At 44.5% G+C, this 15,818-nt stretch overlaps 1 long non-coding RNA gene across 1 annotated transcript; it reads right to left on the reverse strand.

The window, feature by feature from the left end:
- Positions 1 to 3,423: 3,423 nt before the first annotated feature.
- Positions 3,424 to 3,795, reverse strand: LOC110015312. Its single transcript, XR_002290490.1, has 2 exons — positions 3,759 to 3,795; positions 3,424 to 3,671 (listed from the first exon to the last, which is right to left on the reverse strand). It is a non-coding gene; the product is annotated as an uncharacterized LOC110015312 (long non-coding RNA).
- Positions 3,796 to 15,818: the final 12,023 nt, after the last annotated feature.

A 15,818-nucleotide genomic window follows, 5' to 3' on the forward strand; every position in this document is an offset into this window, starting at 1 on the left:
ATGACAGAACAAAGTCACCAAAATTGCATTCGACACTGAAGGCAATTCCTACTTTTTCTTTGTGATTTTATTTCCCTAAATGGGTTTATTATGACACATGAAAATTGTCTTTTGTACTCGCGGGCAAAGTGTTGTGTTTTTGCATGTCTGTATGGTTGTGTTATGTTTTAACATGTTAAAAAACCAGGGGAATTTATGTTGGGGGGAAAAAAAGGCATTTGGCACATTTGATACCCTGATTATGACCACATTAGAAACATACAATCAGGTTTATTCTTATTTATGTGTAAAAGTAAAAAAAGAAATGACACAACTCCAGGAACATTACAATCCCTTTGAAAAAATGTAAATCTGTGGCTAGTAAGATATTTATTGCAAAATAAATTTTGGGAATTGATCTGAAAAAGAAATCAACCTATCCAGAATGTAATCTTATCAATCACATATGTTTTGACACAAAAAAACACCTTAACGTGCTGCCTTATTGTCTCTGCAATGGCCATAATGGTTTTAATTTTGAATCTTAAGAAACACACTATTCTGTTTCACAACCTCTTACCATGTCAGACCAACAGACCCACAAAGTTAGAGTTCTTGGTAGACATTTTAGCATCTTTCCTCTAAGCTCTGCCTCTCCAGTCTTCACATGAAACCAAATGATGCATAATCAATGCCTGTCTTCTGCGCTATTCCTTATCAGAGTCTTTCATTTGGATGCAAATAGCAGGCAAGGAATCAAAAGAAACGAAATAAGGATCACTAAATATTGCAGAGACAATGACCAGGGGTGACAATAACAACCAAAAACAACAACAGCCATTAGGGAAGAAATGGAGGGGCAAAAAGGGAGCAACGTGTTTGATGGATAGTTTTTCATAAAGCTCACTTTGAGTCAAGTGAGAGAAAATAAATGATCTGCAGGCAGGAGGAGAAGACAGGAGTGGTGAGTGATGGAGAGACAGAGAAAAGAGGAGGAAATGAAGTAGTGGAGCAGAGAGAGGCAGCTGCTGACACTGAGATGGAAGAAATACAATAGCTGAACCAAAATTTAACCGAATGAGACATTATTGTGATGACAGGAAAACACACAAATAACTGGTGACAAAAAAATACAATGAAGCAGGAAATATCAGACCTACTGAAGGATTATTCTTTTATGAAGATAAAATACGTCTGTCCCTTCAGGTCTGGGTTGATGTGGAGTTCTGTTGGATTTATCTAACTGCCAAATCCAGCGGGAAGAGCAGTGTGTCTTTAGTTGTGGGTTCATCTCTCTGATGGCAGCATCACTGGCCATTTCTGTCCCACTTGGCATTGAGTTATCTTCAACAGAGAACCAAACTCCCTATACTTGTTATTTTCCATGTACCCACTCATCCTCATGAGGAGTTAACCCACCGGACTTTATTAGCAACACCTTTAGATCTGCAAACATAAAATATTTTGGGTACTGGTTCTGTTCTAAACTGACTAAGAACCATCCTGAACTGGATTTTATGCAGTTCTGACCTTTACAGTGGACGGGAAAAAATGGGATTCCTTGCTGATTTGTTAGGTTTGCTCACCTAAAAAGACATTGACTGTCTGTCATCCTGACGGTAGGTTCATCTGCACAGTGAAAGATAGACAATCACAAAGAAAATCAAGAAATCAATTAAAAAATGTAAATAAAAAAATAATATAAACATACATGTATTTACATTTCTTTGAAGGAAACAGCTATTTGATCCCCTGTTTCACATAGACCAGTTAGATTCTCCTAATCAACCAGTCACCTGGATTGAAAACACCTGTTAGCCCTCGTGCTATTCTATGGGGTCCAGATGACCCGACCCTTACACTGACGTGTTCTCCCTTAAAACCAAAACACAGGTGAAAATGATTAAAAAGTTTCCCCTTTTGTTGGAAATTCTTTTTATTATCTTTCTTTCTATAAACTAAATGTAAAAAAAAGACGCAACACGTGATGTTGACCATTTGCATTATATTAGTCCTGGAACTTTTTATAACCCTTTGAGTTTAAAATCCAAGATTAGTCAGAAAAATAAATACAGGTCGACACAATTTCACTGATATAAAAAATATATTCACTTTGGTTTAATTAGTTTACAAGTAAAAGACAGACTTCCTTGTTACTGTTTAGGCACTAAATGGTCTTGTACGGAAATAATGCTTCAATCTGGATGATTTAGAGTTCATTTCGAAAGAAGAGTGGACCAACATTCCTCCTGATATGTGCAGAAACCTGATTATCAACTACGAGAAACCTCTGATCTCTGTGCTTGAGAATAAGAGTTTTGCAAGAAAGAACTAAGTCTTATTGGCAAGAATACTCATTTCCATCAATGAAATGCAAGTAAATGTATAGAAATTATTTAAAGTCAATTTCTTCATTTTCTTTGCAATTTTGTCACTGTTCAAATGAACATACTGTCTGTTTCTTTTAACAATAAAGGCAATAAAGGCTAATCTATCTATCTGAGGGCAAACCTACAGCATCAGCAACGGATCAAATATTTATTTCCTTCACTGTATACTTGTGTCATTCTGTAGTTAGAAACACTAGACGACCTGCATAAAAAACAACTAGTGTTGAAATGTAGGGCCCCTTTAACACAACAGTTCCATAAAAAAGATAAATAATTTGTGTTTTAGGAGGAAAAATACAAACATACGCAGAATGATATGATTGTTTTCTTATCTTACAACTAATTTATGAGTTGATTTCAAAACCTTTGTAAATAATGTTTTCAGTAAGCTTTTTTTAAAGCTTTCAAATCTGTTTCTCCTTTCCTCCTGCAGTAACTTTCTGTTAGTTAACCCTTGTGCTATCTTAGATTACCCCACCCTTGCATTGACGTCTTCTCCCTACCATGAAAAAGGTGGATAAAGGTGGAAAGATTTCATGTAATCCATGGACACCAGTGAAGATCACAAATCCTTGAAGAAAAAAGGTTCAGAGCACTGTCTAGTGCAGGGGTGTCAAACATACGGCCCGCCAGGTGGTTCAGTCCGGCCCACGCATGAAGAGTAAAAGCCATAAGGATGGTTAAAAAAGAAAGCAAGTTTCTAGTTCATTCCTGTGGCAAATTATGATTTTTTAAATAAATAACTGAAATGCGCAATACCGCCACTAGGGGGAGCAAAAGAAAAGCAAAACAGATGAAACAGCATATCTCTGCACGTGCCAAAAGTGAAACATAACAGCTCTGCGTCTGGGTAAGATGCACTTTGGTTCCCCTATGAGCCTCACCACTGTTATCTTGATATAAGGATGATCAGTAGTGACACACTAATGACCAAAATGTTGTCAAAAATTGAAGTGGAGTGAAGAGATTTCCAGGAAAATGGACAGTTTGTCATGACTATAGAACGACTGAGACCCAGATGCTGAAACCCGGAATGAGACACAGGACAGAGATGTCTTGGCGAGAAGGTAGATTTAATATGATGGCCAGACAGGTAGGTAACTGTTACTGGAGGTCCGAGAATGTAACTGCGGCTCGTGGCGTCATTGGTGGAACTGCTCGTTCGGGTCTGGAGTCGGCAGCGTGGGTCAGTCTCGTGAGGCAGCTGGTTCGGCAGAGGCTCGTGGTGAGGATGGAGGGAACAGACCAGAAGAGGAGTCCGGATTACGGCTGCTGTGGGTGACCACTCGTGGCTGAGGTTTCCTGGAGACAGGTAAGACAGCATATGTTAACTACTTGGCTTAAGGCAAGGCAACAAAGCATGAACTTGACGTGAGGCCAAATATGCACCATCAGGGGCAACGGACTGGCGTTGAATGAAGATCCTGGAGCTCCTTAAGAAGGCAGGTGTGTCGATGAGGTGAGTGGAAGCAGCTGGGGATAATCAGGAACCAAGCGGAGAGGAGAGGGGGAAGGAGTCTGACAGAGGCACCATGACACAGTTTTTTTCTTTCTTTCACAGAGCTGAATGCAAACCTGAATGATTTGTATGTCATACACAGATTTCAGTGTTCAAAGATTATAACATTCAGCACCACTAAGAGACTCACCATAAATAAAAGTTTCTGGATTAGTTCAGTGTCGGATGTAAAATATTCTGTGTAAAATTGAATAGACCAACTTTTTTTTATTGAATTTCATTTTTTTTTAGATCCATTGGTCCCAAGTGATTAGGGTACAATGTTGGTTGAGGCATTTTTTCAAATTGAATAAAAAAACTAAAACAAAACTATTATTTTGCTTTTACGTTACCAGTCCGGCCCACTTGAGATCAGACGGGCTGAATGTGGCCCCCAACCAAAATGAGTTTGACACCCCTGGTCTAGTGGGTCTGCATGATCCAACTCCCAATGGTAAAGTGCCTAGGATAGCACAAGGGTTATACAATGTTCATAGGCTGACTGCTCATATCATGGCTCCTTGTTTCCAACACAGGATGGGTGAAGCTCTTCTCTACCTACCTTTTTCTTTTTAACTAAAATACTTTTTACAGATCATAGTATTATGAACTATGTAATTTTTTATGTACTGATGATTCAAAAACTACACGTGCTACAGGAAAATACTGCTGCTTCAGTGGACTGGGATCCATCGGGGCTGGGACCGCGGAGGCACGCGTGGTGATCCTGGCCTCAATATACACTCCAGGGGGGCCGGATTGGTCTTCTCCCGGGGACTTGACGTGCCGCAGGGCAAGTAGTGACTTTCTGATGACAGACAGAATTTGAGCTCAGTGTATTTGAGCACACATGTGCAGTGACGTGTGTCTCAGAGGATGTTCGATTGGCCGTTCTGGATGTCACGTACTACTTTTGAGGACTTTGATTCGCGGACTGATTTTTTAGAAGTATATATATATATATTTTGTTTGGTTATTTATCTTTGCTGGCCTGCGATACCCTCATGTCCTTGAAAATCAACCAGTCGATCACGATCGGCGTAATGAGCAGCCCTGCTCTACCTGGTGAGCTGGAATTAAACTTTTTTCTATGGGTGACATCACACCCACTCTGTCAGTTAATTTATGCAACAAATGAGCATCTTTGAAATATGTGTCCAAATTTCAACAGGGATCCCTTCGACTTTTCTTTCGCCAACTAAATAGCTCTGAGACACTTGCTACATAAACCTCAGTGCCTCCTTTGTCGTGTCAGCTCATTCCATAGTGTATTTCATCTGTACCACTTCCGTACTGCCTCACAAGGTAGTAACAAAAACAACTACTTAGAAGTGACATGACCGATTTGAATGGATTCCCTGGGATCTTCGGATAAGGGGATGGGTTCCTTTAAAAAAAGGTTTGTTTTTGAAAAACAGCTAAGAATGAGCATTTTAAAATATTCTGAACTTTTTACTCTGAGCATCCGAACTCAAACCTGTTTAGTTCTTCCTGTAGAGGTGAAAAACAGGCCTGATAAAGCCACAGGGAAGAGAAAATCAATTCACAACAGGTTTAACAGAAAGAAATCACATTAATGCGAGATTCAAATGAAATATGCAGATGGATTATCAGCCTCTTACTGATGCCCGGGGCTACTACATTCAAGTATTAGCCTAGAGTTTTTTTTTCTACATGTTTAATGCTCACATGCTTCTGATCTATTTGTGGCATCGCCTACAGTCAAAAAAGCTGCGTGTGGATCAGCAATATTATTTTATGCAGGCCGTCTGAAAGCTCCTCAGATGTACAGAATACACCTACTACCAAAAATATATTTAATGAACATGTATGCTTTAGAGCCTCAGGTCAGAGATGTGCTCCAAACTGTCTGACAAAAACACACAAGCAAACCCTCTGCTCACATTTCTAATTTATAGTGGCTGTTTTTTCTGTTTTTTGAATAACAAAAAGTAGTGATTTCTCTTGTCAGGGTGGTGATCCCCTGATGACAGAAGGAGAACCCGCTATCCCTGTTTTTTTTATATTTGTGCAAGGATGAGAATGAAGGCGCTTATTGTTGGGGAATCACCAATACACCACCATCATTCTTTAAAAGTGCTTTTTGGACATTTTAAGGGAATGCATTTAAACGAAGACCCCAAACCCTCCATGGTGATGCTGTTAGCACTTTGTTGCCACACATTAAGTTTTTAATTCAAAAGGGTTGCACAGAGGTGAAGCGGTTGGTGCTCATGCCTCTCAGTGTCAAGCCCCTGGTTTGAATCCCATCTAGGACCTTTCTGCGACGAGTTTGCAGGTCTTCCTCGTTCATGCGTGGGGTTTCTCCATGAACTCCAGCTACCTCCAAGAGTCCAAAAATATGCTTCACAGGTTGATTGGTATCCCTAAATTGCCTCTAGGTGTGTAATACACTGGTGATGGGTTCAGGGTGTGCCCCACCTTTGTCTAACAGTAGCTGGGTTGGCTTCAGCGACCCCTTGACCTTCAAAAGGATTGAGCTGGTTCTGAAAATGGATACCTGGACATGCCTCTTCCAAAGGCTAAATAAGATCTAATGCTCTGGTAGAATAGACATTTGGTAATTCAACACATTGACAACCTTCAGTGACTCAAAAGTAAAGCAAAATGTCGTCAGCTTCTTTTTTGACTCTGCTGTGCTACTCCTCGCTTGCCAGCTCCACTCCTGTAAGGTCGTCAGTGTCACTGCACTCTTAGGCGAGACCTCCACAATGAGGACCGTACAGAAATGTATTTAGTGTCACATTGTCTCTAATTTGGTCAATTCGGAATGTGAATTGAATTTGTCTGCCTCACCAGATTGATTTATGTTAAGGATCTGACCAAGAGATAAAACCTGAGGATTTGACATTGTGACAGGAAGAAGAACAAGAGTTTTACTAAAGGACTTCTTCCACTCCAGATCTTTGCTGTTTTGGTCTGGTCTTCTCCCGTTCTGCCATCACTACCCCTTTAAGGATAATTTACTGTACAGAGCAACATCTTAAGAGAACTTTCCGGCCCTGTTCAGTTTTGCAGGGCCAACAGCAGCCGCGGTTACATGCACAAAATATCTTGATCGGATCAATGGTCGGATTAAAATTCAACCGTGTACATGGGTTAAAAAAAACTTTTTTTTTTTTTTTTTTTAAACTTGTCCTGTCCAACAGCTGGGCAGACAGATGAGAGCTGAGGGCCTCTTATGTTGGACATATTTTACTTTAACAAGAGGGGTTATTAATCTTCAGACAAACCAAAGGTATGTCTGAATAAACCCCTTTTGTAATTGAGGCCAAACTTTATTAATTTCAATCATGTCTGAAAATCTATGGTGTTGGACCGGACGGAAAAGGAAAGAGGGGAAGAAGAGAGAGGGACGTTAGAGAGAGGGGGGGTAGGGGGTGATAATAGGAGGGGAAGGGGGATAAGACCATGAAGCAGCATAAAGCAACAAGTTTACTGGTTGTTAATCATTATGGTAAGGTTCAAATGTAGTAAAAAACAAAAAAACAAAACAAAAAAAGGGGCGGAGCCTGTCCACACACACACTGAAATGTATTAAACACACCTGCTAGCTGCAAAAATGTCCACCTGTCGACATGTACACAAAACAGATAGTGTTCACACGCATACTTATGCCTTAAAACCAACTAGTGTGAAATATTTCAGTCATTCAGTCATGCAAACTGTTAGTGCAAAGGTGAGCTAACACCAGTGCTCAGGTGAGTGTTTATGTTCTTCTAAAATGGGTGGTGGAACGTGAAAAGAAGGAGGGAGAGTGCCCAGCCATCCCCACCCCAAGACCCCCACCGCAGCAGCAGCGGCAGCCGGAATCCCCCCAACGCCACATGGGAACCGGCAGGGAGCAACCGCCGCCCGGGCGACCAAGCCCGCCACCCAGGCCAGGGCCAGCAGGGCCGCCGCAAGGCCCCCAGAGCCAGAGGCCAGGGAGGCACGGAGGGAAAGAGAGCGCCGCCCCAGCCCAACCAGGAGAGCAGCCCCCCCGCCGCGCCGGGAGAACCCAACGCAGGGCCCCACCGGAGAAGGACGCCCACAGCCCCAAACGAGCACCCCACCACCACCCAGGAGTTCCGGGCATCCCCCCGCCCCAACCCCAGATACGAGCCAGGACCCCCCAAGGGAGACCCGCTCCGCACTCCAGGCAGCCATCCGCCCGGCCCACGGTTGGTCCAGGGAGGAGCGAGGCAGGGGCCCGCCGCCCCCGCCCAGGAGGGGGGAACCCCGGGGAAAAAAGAGGGCCCACAAGGGGTGTTGTAAATATGGCCCGACCAGGCTCGGCCACAGTTGGAAATTTGGCGGGGCCCAGCACTCAGGAGCGAGGACCAGAACCCACCCCCCAGGGACCAGACACCCCCGGCTCAGATGTAATGTGAACCCCCCCACCGTGCGGAGAGAGCACCGCCGGGCCCAGGAAGCCGGCACCCCGGGGACACGGCCGCCGTTGCAAAGGGGCCCGTACCCCCCACCAGGGAAGAGGCAGGGGACAGATGGACCCAGGTCCCACCTTCCTTGCAAAATGTGTGTGCGTGTATATGTGTTTGAGAGGGTGTGTGTGTGCATGTGTGTGTGTTTATGTTGGGATGTATATATTGAGGGGGGAGGGGTGTGTGTACTAAAGGGGGTGCAGTTAAAATTGGCGGGTAGGGCACTAAGGGGACATCTCCTGATTACTCACAGTGACGTCCCCTCACCTTCCCCACCAAGGGGCCCTAAATGTCTAAGGTGCGGTTAAATTGGCGGGTAGGGTGCTAGGAGGACATCCGCTGCTTGCTGGCAGTGATGTCCAAGCACCCCCCCTACCAAGGGCCCTACATGTCTAAGGTGCAAATAAAACCGAAAGAGGGGGGGCCCACTCCATACGGCAACCATAGGAGGGGGGCCACTGCCTAGTAAACCCCCCCCCCCCCCCCAAGGCTCATCGCAGGCTAAGCCCCCCACCCCCTCACCCTATTATGAGGTTATATGAGGAAGGGGGTAAGTTGGGGACAGCTGATAGACTGTCCCCCGGTGGTCAAACAGCTGTCCCCCGCCCCCCCCCCCAGCAAGGGGGCCAGGCCCACCCAGCCCAGGGGCCCCACCCCCGGAGGCGCCGACACCCCAGGCCCAGCACCACACCCCCCACACAGAGAGAGAGGAGCCAGAAAGCGCCGCCCCCCCCCGGAGCAAGCCCAGGCCCCCACCCCCAAACGCCGGCCCTAAAAGAGCTCTGGTCAGGCCTCGACGGGACCGAGGCAGCCAACCGGCCGGGGAAACCGCCGATGGCCTCAGCGGAGACCCCGACCCGTCAACCCCCCCTGCCCCGTACCAATAGTGCCCCCCCCCCTCCCTCAGAATGCCCCCCCACAGGACAAGGCCGACAAGACCCCCCACCCCACCCCACCCCAGACCCCGCAGCCGAAGCGGATGACACCCAGAGTGACCGGGGGCCCCAAGAGGGTTGTCCTGTCCCGCCCCAGAGCCAGGGAAGGGCCGATCCCAGCCCCAGGTGCAGATGGGAAGCCCATCCAGCGCCGCTGGGCCCCCCCCCGAGCAGCGCCCCCCGCCAACCCCCCCAGCACAGGCAAAGGGACCACCCCCCCAAGCCAAGCCAGACCACCACCCCACCCCCCCACCACGCACCCCCACACCCAAGCCCAGAGGACCACGCAGCGCCCCAGCCCGCCCCACCCAGGCGCCGGACCCGACCCCCCGACCAATGGAGCCCCCACCACCCCCCGCCAGGCACCGGAGGCCCCGACCCCCACCCCAGCCCACGGCAGAAGGGCAAGGAGCAGCGACGACCAGGCCCCCCCCACCCCCTAAGTCATGGAGTTAGCTATGGGAGACCAGAGAGACCGAATTCTTTCAAAGTCACTTGAACTTTGGGCTGACATTTTTTCCAAGCTGATATGATCAAGCAGCAGATTTCTGTGTTGACTTATATTTATATTTTTTTTGCTTTTCCAATTTATTAAAATAGTTTTTTTAGCAATGCAAAGAGTTATGAAAATAATAGAGCCTAATCCTCCTTCTACATCGATGGCACTCATGTCACCAAGCACACAAAGTGACGGTGAAGCTGTGATTGAAACCTTAAGCCAGACTGATAGATCGGCACATACCTGCTGCCAGAGAGCCTGGACAGGCGTGCAGAACCATAGTGCATGCATGTAATTGTCGGGTAGATTACTGTCACAGTGCTGACAAATGTCTGAGTTACTGAGACCCATCTTGAACATCCTCTGTCCAGTGTAGTAAATTCTGTGAAGAGTTTTGAAATGGATTAGCTGCAGATTTGGATTTTTTGTCATTTTAAAGGCTGTTAAAGTTGTATTTATATTAATACTTTTGAAACAATCCTGTTTTTTAACTATTTGGCTAATAAATGGAAGATCTGACAGGTTGATCTTCCCACATAACGCCTGTTCCAAGTCTAACCATGAGTTGGTTTCTGGATTATTTTTTAACCATTTTAAGATGTATTGTAATCTATTTGCAAGAAAGTAATTGTGGAAGTTAGGTAATTCTAATCCTCCACAGCTTTTTGCAGATTTTAAAGTTTTTAGACTAATTCTTGCAGGTTTATTGTTCCATAGAAAGCTTGATATGGATGAGTCTAATGTTTTGAGCCATTTTAATGGCGGTTGTGTGGGAATCATTGAGAAGAGATAATTAACTTTGGGTAAGATTTTCATTTTTACCGTGGCTACCTTGCCCATAAGGGACAAAGGCAGGTTGGTCCAGCGTGTTAGGTCGTCCTGTATGTTTTTCAGTAATGGGGTGTAGTTTAGCTGCACCAGTTCTGATATTTTGGGGGAAAAATAAATACCTAGATATTTTATATTGCCTGATTTAACTGGTATTGTGAGTCTTTGCTCCGCATTACTGTTCAGTGGTAATAAAACAGATTTATTCCAATTAATGGAATAGTCTGATATAGAAGAGAATTCATTAATGATTGTTGCCGTTTCATTTACAGAATGTATATTACTTAAAAACAGTAATATGTCATCTGCATAGAGACTAATTTTATGATGGCTGTGTTTGGTTTTGATTCCTTTAATACTCTCATTCTGTCTTATTGCTGCAGCTAGAGGCTCAATAAATATTGCAAAAAGAGAGGGGGAGAGTGGGCAACCCTGTCTAGTTCCTCTTCCAAGAAAAAACCTGTTTGAAGTCTGTTTATTAGTTCTAACTGATGCATTGGGGTTGTGATATAATATTTTGATCCAATTGATGAATGATTCTCCAAACCCAAACTTATGGAGGGCAGCAATAAGGAACTTCCAATTTACTCTATCAAAGGCTTTTTCAGCATCCAGTGATAGTATAGTCATTTCCTGGTTTTTGATGGTGGCAAAGTCTATTATGTTAACGAGTCTGCGGAGATTGTCATCCGAGTGTCTGCCTTTGATGAATCCAGTTTGATCAAAGTCAATTATGTGAGGAGTGACTTTTTCTATTCTCTGTGCTAGTGCTTTGCAGATAATTTTTACATCTGCATTAATTAAAGAAATGGGGCGATAGCTTGAAGGACTCGTGGGGTCTTTGTCTGGTTTTAGAAGAAGGATAATGTTGGCAGAGTTCATGTTAGGTGGTAGAGATTGGCTTTCATTGATAAATTTTACCGTTTTATAAAACGTTGGTGCCAGTTGTTCCCAGAATTCCTTATAAAACTCTGCAGGAAAGCCATCAGGCCCTGGTGCTTTACCATTAGGCATAAGTAACAGAGCTTCATGAAGCTCAGACAACGAGAGCGGAGAGTCTAAATTTGTGATTTGATCTTCGTTTAACTTGGGCAGGTTTATATTGTTGAGAAATGAGTTGATGCTTTGTTCTGATGGATTGATCTGTGGAGTGTATAAGTTTTGATAAAAGTCTTTAAACGCATTATTAATTTTTACCGGGTCATGGGTGACATTCCCTGTTTGGTCCATAATAGAAGTGATTTTTCTTTATTAATTTTAAGCTGATTAGCTAGAAATTTGCCAGATTTATTTGAGTTTTCATATCTTTCCAGTCGAAGCCTTTGTATCTGGAATTGTGATTGTTTATTGATGATGTCATTTAACTGCAGCTTTAAATTTTTCAGGTCGCCCAGTATGTATTCCTGTGCAGAAGCAGCATAAGCAGTCTCCAGAGTTTTTATTTTATTTTCTAATTCTAATAAATCTGCTTTCTCTTTGCGTTTTTTATGCGTTGAATAAGAGATAATTTTCCCTCTCATGACTGCTTTTGCTGCTTCCCAAAAAATACTTGGTGATATTTCAGAAGTATCGTTGAATTCTAAGAAGGTTGCCCACTCTTTTTTAAAGAATTCAATAAATTCCTGGTCTTTTAACAGAGATGTATTAAACCTCCAGGTTGAACCCGAGGGTCTGGGTACTTCCCTTGAAATAGTAACAGAAACTGGTGCATGGTCACTGATAATATTTGGATGAATGTTGGAACTTTTAATTTCTTTCAAAAGGGAAATACTGACTAAGAAATAATCTAAACGAGAGTGTGAATGATGAACTGGAGAAAAAAAGGTGAACCCCTTAGTGCTTGGATGACATGAGCGCCAAGCGTCGCAGAGACCCAGATCATTCATGTACTGCTTTAGAATACTTGCAGACTGCCATGTACGCTGGTTTGCTGCTGTGCTGAGTCTGTCAAGTTCAGGGTCCAAAACAAGGTTGAAGTCTCCTCCTATAATAATTGTGGAGTCAGAGTGAGCTGAGAGTGAGGTGAAGAATCTGTGAAAGAAGGAAGAGTCGTCAACATTAGGACCGTATACACTCGCTATACAAAAGTCCTTATTCTGAATGGATATATTAATGATTACAAATCTGCCTTCTGGGTCAGTAACTGTATCCTTATGAGTAAATGTAACATTTTTATTAATCAGAACTGCAACCCCTCTTTGTTTGGAGTTGAAACTGGCAGAATACATAACTGGATACTGGGAACAGCACAGGAGATGACCAGCTGATAAAGATAAATGGGTTTCCTGCAGTAAAGCTATATCTGCTTTAAGATCATTCAGGTGATTTAACACTTTCAATCTCTTTGGCCCAGAACCAAGTCCATGCACATTCCAGCTAACGGTGTCAAGACTGTTCATAGCTGTTCTAACCGGGAGAGTGCAAGGCTAAATAGTGCGTGTGCCCATCCGTGTGCGCGTGCACGCTGTGCGTTCCTGCTACACTGACAAGCGCTGTGCATTGTGGGTGAACGTGTCTTGGCTGTGAGTTGCATGTTGCGTGCGTCCTGTGTGAGCCTAAGTGAGGTTTTTGCAGTTTATCAACGTGTGTGTGCGGGATCGCGTGTGCATGCTCTTATGCGCGCTAGTATGCGCGCGCGCCCGTTCTGTGCATAAATAAATACTCACCGTGGTTGCGTTGACTTTACATGATTCACATATGAGGACATGGGAAGGGGGGGGGGGGACAAGAGAAAAGAGAGAGGGAAAGAGAAAGAACAAAAAAACAAAAAAAACGAAACAACAACAGAAACATGAATGTGAGAGAAAGAAAAAACCCTTTTCCTGAGAGGTTTGGATTATTGATGATCCGATTATTTCCTATTCAATTAACTAAGTTTGCGGGTTTCTTCTGGGCGGCGCAGATGTCAGTGCGCCTCTGAAAGCCTTCAGCACAGCCAGGGTGTTACCTCTGGGTCCCGGAACAGCTTGCCATTCACAAAAAGTTTATCAACGGCAACCACCGCGCGGGCTCCAGCAGACAGGTGCTTCCTCCTCAGCGGGAAGAGGATTTTCCGCCGGCGGAGGATCTCGCCTGGAAACTGATCATTCACGCTGTAATGTGTGCCTTTCAGTTCTCGTCCTTTTCTTTTTACCTGTTCCTTTTGTTTATAATGTTCAAATTTAGCAACAATAGGACGGGGACGCTGATTGTCCGGCCTTTTTCCTCCGAGCCGGTGAACCCTGTGAAAGGAGATCTTCTGGACTTCTTCCTTGGGGAGCTTCAGGTGGACCTCTATAAAGGACTTAACAATGTTCTCCGGGACTTCTCCTGCCTCTTCTGGAATCCCTGCGAACACTAGATTGTCCCTCATGCTCCTCGCCTGAAGATCCAGGAGGGTTTCTTTGATGGATCGGTTTTCCTCAGAGAGACGGGCGGTGTCATGGCCCAAGGTCTTCACCGTCTCTCTGAGGGCCTGGTTCTCCGCTGCGAGCTCCTGCACCTGCTGTTGGCTGAACTCCAGAGACTCTCGCAGACCTTGGAATTCCTTATGGAGGATCTCCAGCAGATTTAAACGGCAATCAAGGCTGGAGAGCCTTTTATCAATTGAATCCAGGATATCACTCATGTTGCTGCCTGGAGAGGAGGCAGCCCCCGGGGAGTCTTCGGGACGGTTGCGTTTGGTGGACGGAGTGGCGGTGTTGGATTTCCTCATGAGGCAGGTATTGAAACACTCGTCGATGTAATTCTCCAGATCCTCCAGGTCCTCCAGGTCATCCAGGTCTTCCAGGCTGGCAAATGCTTGACAAACTTTTTCTGATTTTTATTTTTTAACTTTCTGGATTATTTAAATATGGCGGTGTAATGAAATAAATCAAAAATGTTTGTTCACAACTTACGCGCCGCCAAGTAAACTCACCACACTCCTCTCGTCGGCTCTCGCGATACTACAGCATCACGTGTCCTAAAAAAAACTTTTTCCGATTAGAACGAACGTTCACATGGTCACACTTTCGGTCGGAATAAATCATTTGGGCATGCGCAGTAGTGTTGAAAATACCGGAAGAGGAAATGAGTTCTCCTGAGTTCGGCAGCCGCTAACCCAGAGCGGCGGGACGGATCGCAGTCTGAAGTCTCCCATACATAAGATAACAACAAAACGCACACGTAACAAAGCATCCTCCCTCCCCTCAAACACAAAGTTAGAAATCCGGCTGCTCTGCTCAGAGACACAGTTCGCTCGGTCCACCGGACCGTTCTGGGTCCAGACGTCACGGGGCACAAAGTGCTCCTCCCCCGCACCCCCCTCATGAGGCGTGTAAGAGAGGGGAGAGGCAAAGAGCCAGCGGGGCGGCGCTTCGCACCGAGCGTCCGCAGAGCAGCCGGTCGGTCCTGTTTGAGCTCTAATGCTTTCTCTGGAGCAAAACACTGTCTATGCATGACGTTAAACCAGAGCAGTAGTGACACACGATCGGAATGAACCGTTTACATACACAACGATCAGATAAACAATCGGCATAACCCACCTATCTCGATCGGAAAGAAATTTTGATAAGAACGAGTCTGATCGGGGCAGAGTATTCGGAACGGCGTGTTTACATGACACATTTTTCTTCCGATCAGGCGTTCTTTCCGATTACTTTTGTCCTTGTAAACGCAGCTAGTGACTGTTTACTATACCAGCCACTCCCACTCCCATTCATCCCTGGACCTAAATAACGATTTACCTGTATTCAGAGCTGGCTTATTTTGGGTTTCGTCACTGACTATTACACTTTTATTGCATGAAATACAATATTTTTTTAATGAAATCTTGAGCCCTTCATATTATTTGCTTTGCCCCGGTATTGCATTCACCGTTCCATCTGGGCTTTCAGGAATTTCTTTTTTTTTTTGTTTTAGTTTTTCTGTGCTACTGCTTTACATTAGTAATAGCACCTCGACTAAAACAACTGCTATTTTAATGTTAATTACAATGACAATAATAAAACAGTTCAAATACATATTTTTGATTCTTTTATTTGTAATGGCCTTCCACTCTGCTGTTTTCATTTGCCCCCCTTCCGGTCTTCTGGCCCCCTCCGGCTCCCCCATATTAAATGTTCAAGCTCAGCCACTGATATAACCATCTTATAAATGAAGTGATATGAAAGGACATGACGTAATAGTAATTTAGCATGTCATTGTAAGAAAGATTCCACAATAAAGGAAGAGAAAAAGGGGACAGGCTCAAGGACATAACAAAGGTGACATGTAAATGAGCTA

This window comes from Oryzias latipes, chromosome 7 (assembly GCF_002234675.1).
Source record: "Oryzias latipes chromosome 7, ASM223467v1".
Lineage (NCBI taxonomy): Eukaryota > Metazoa > Chordata > Actinopteri > Beloniformes > Adrianichthyidae > Oryzias > Oryzias latipes.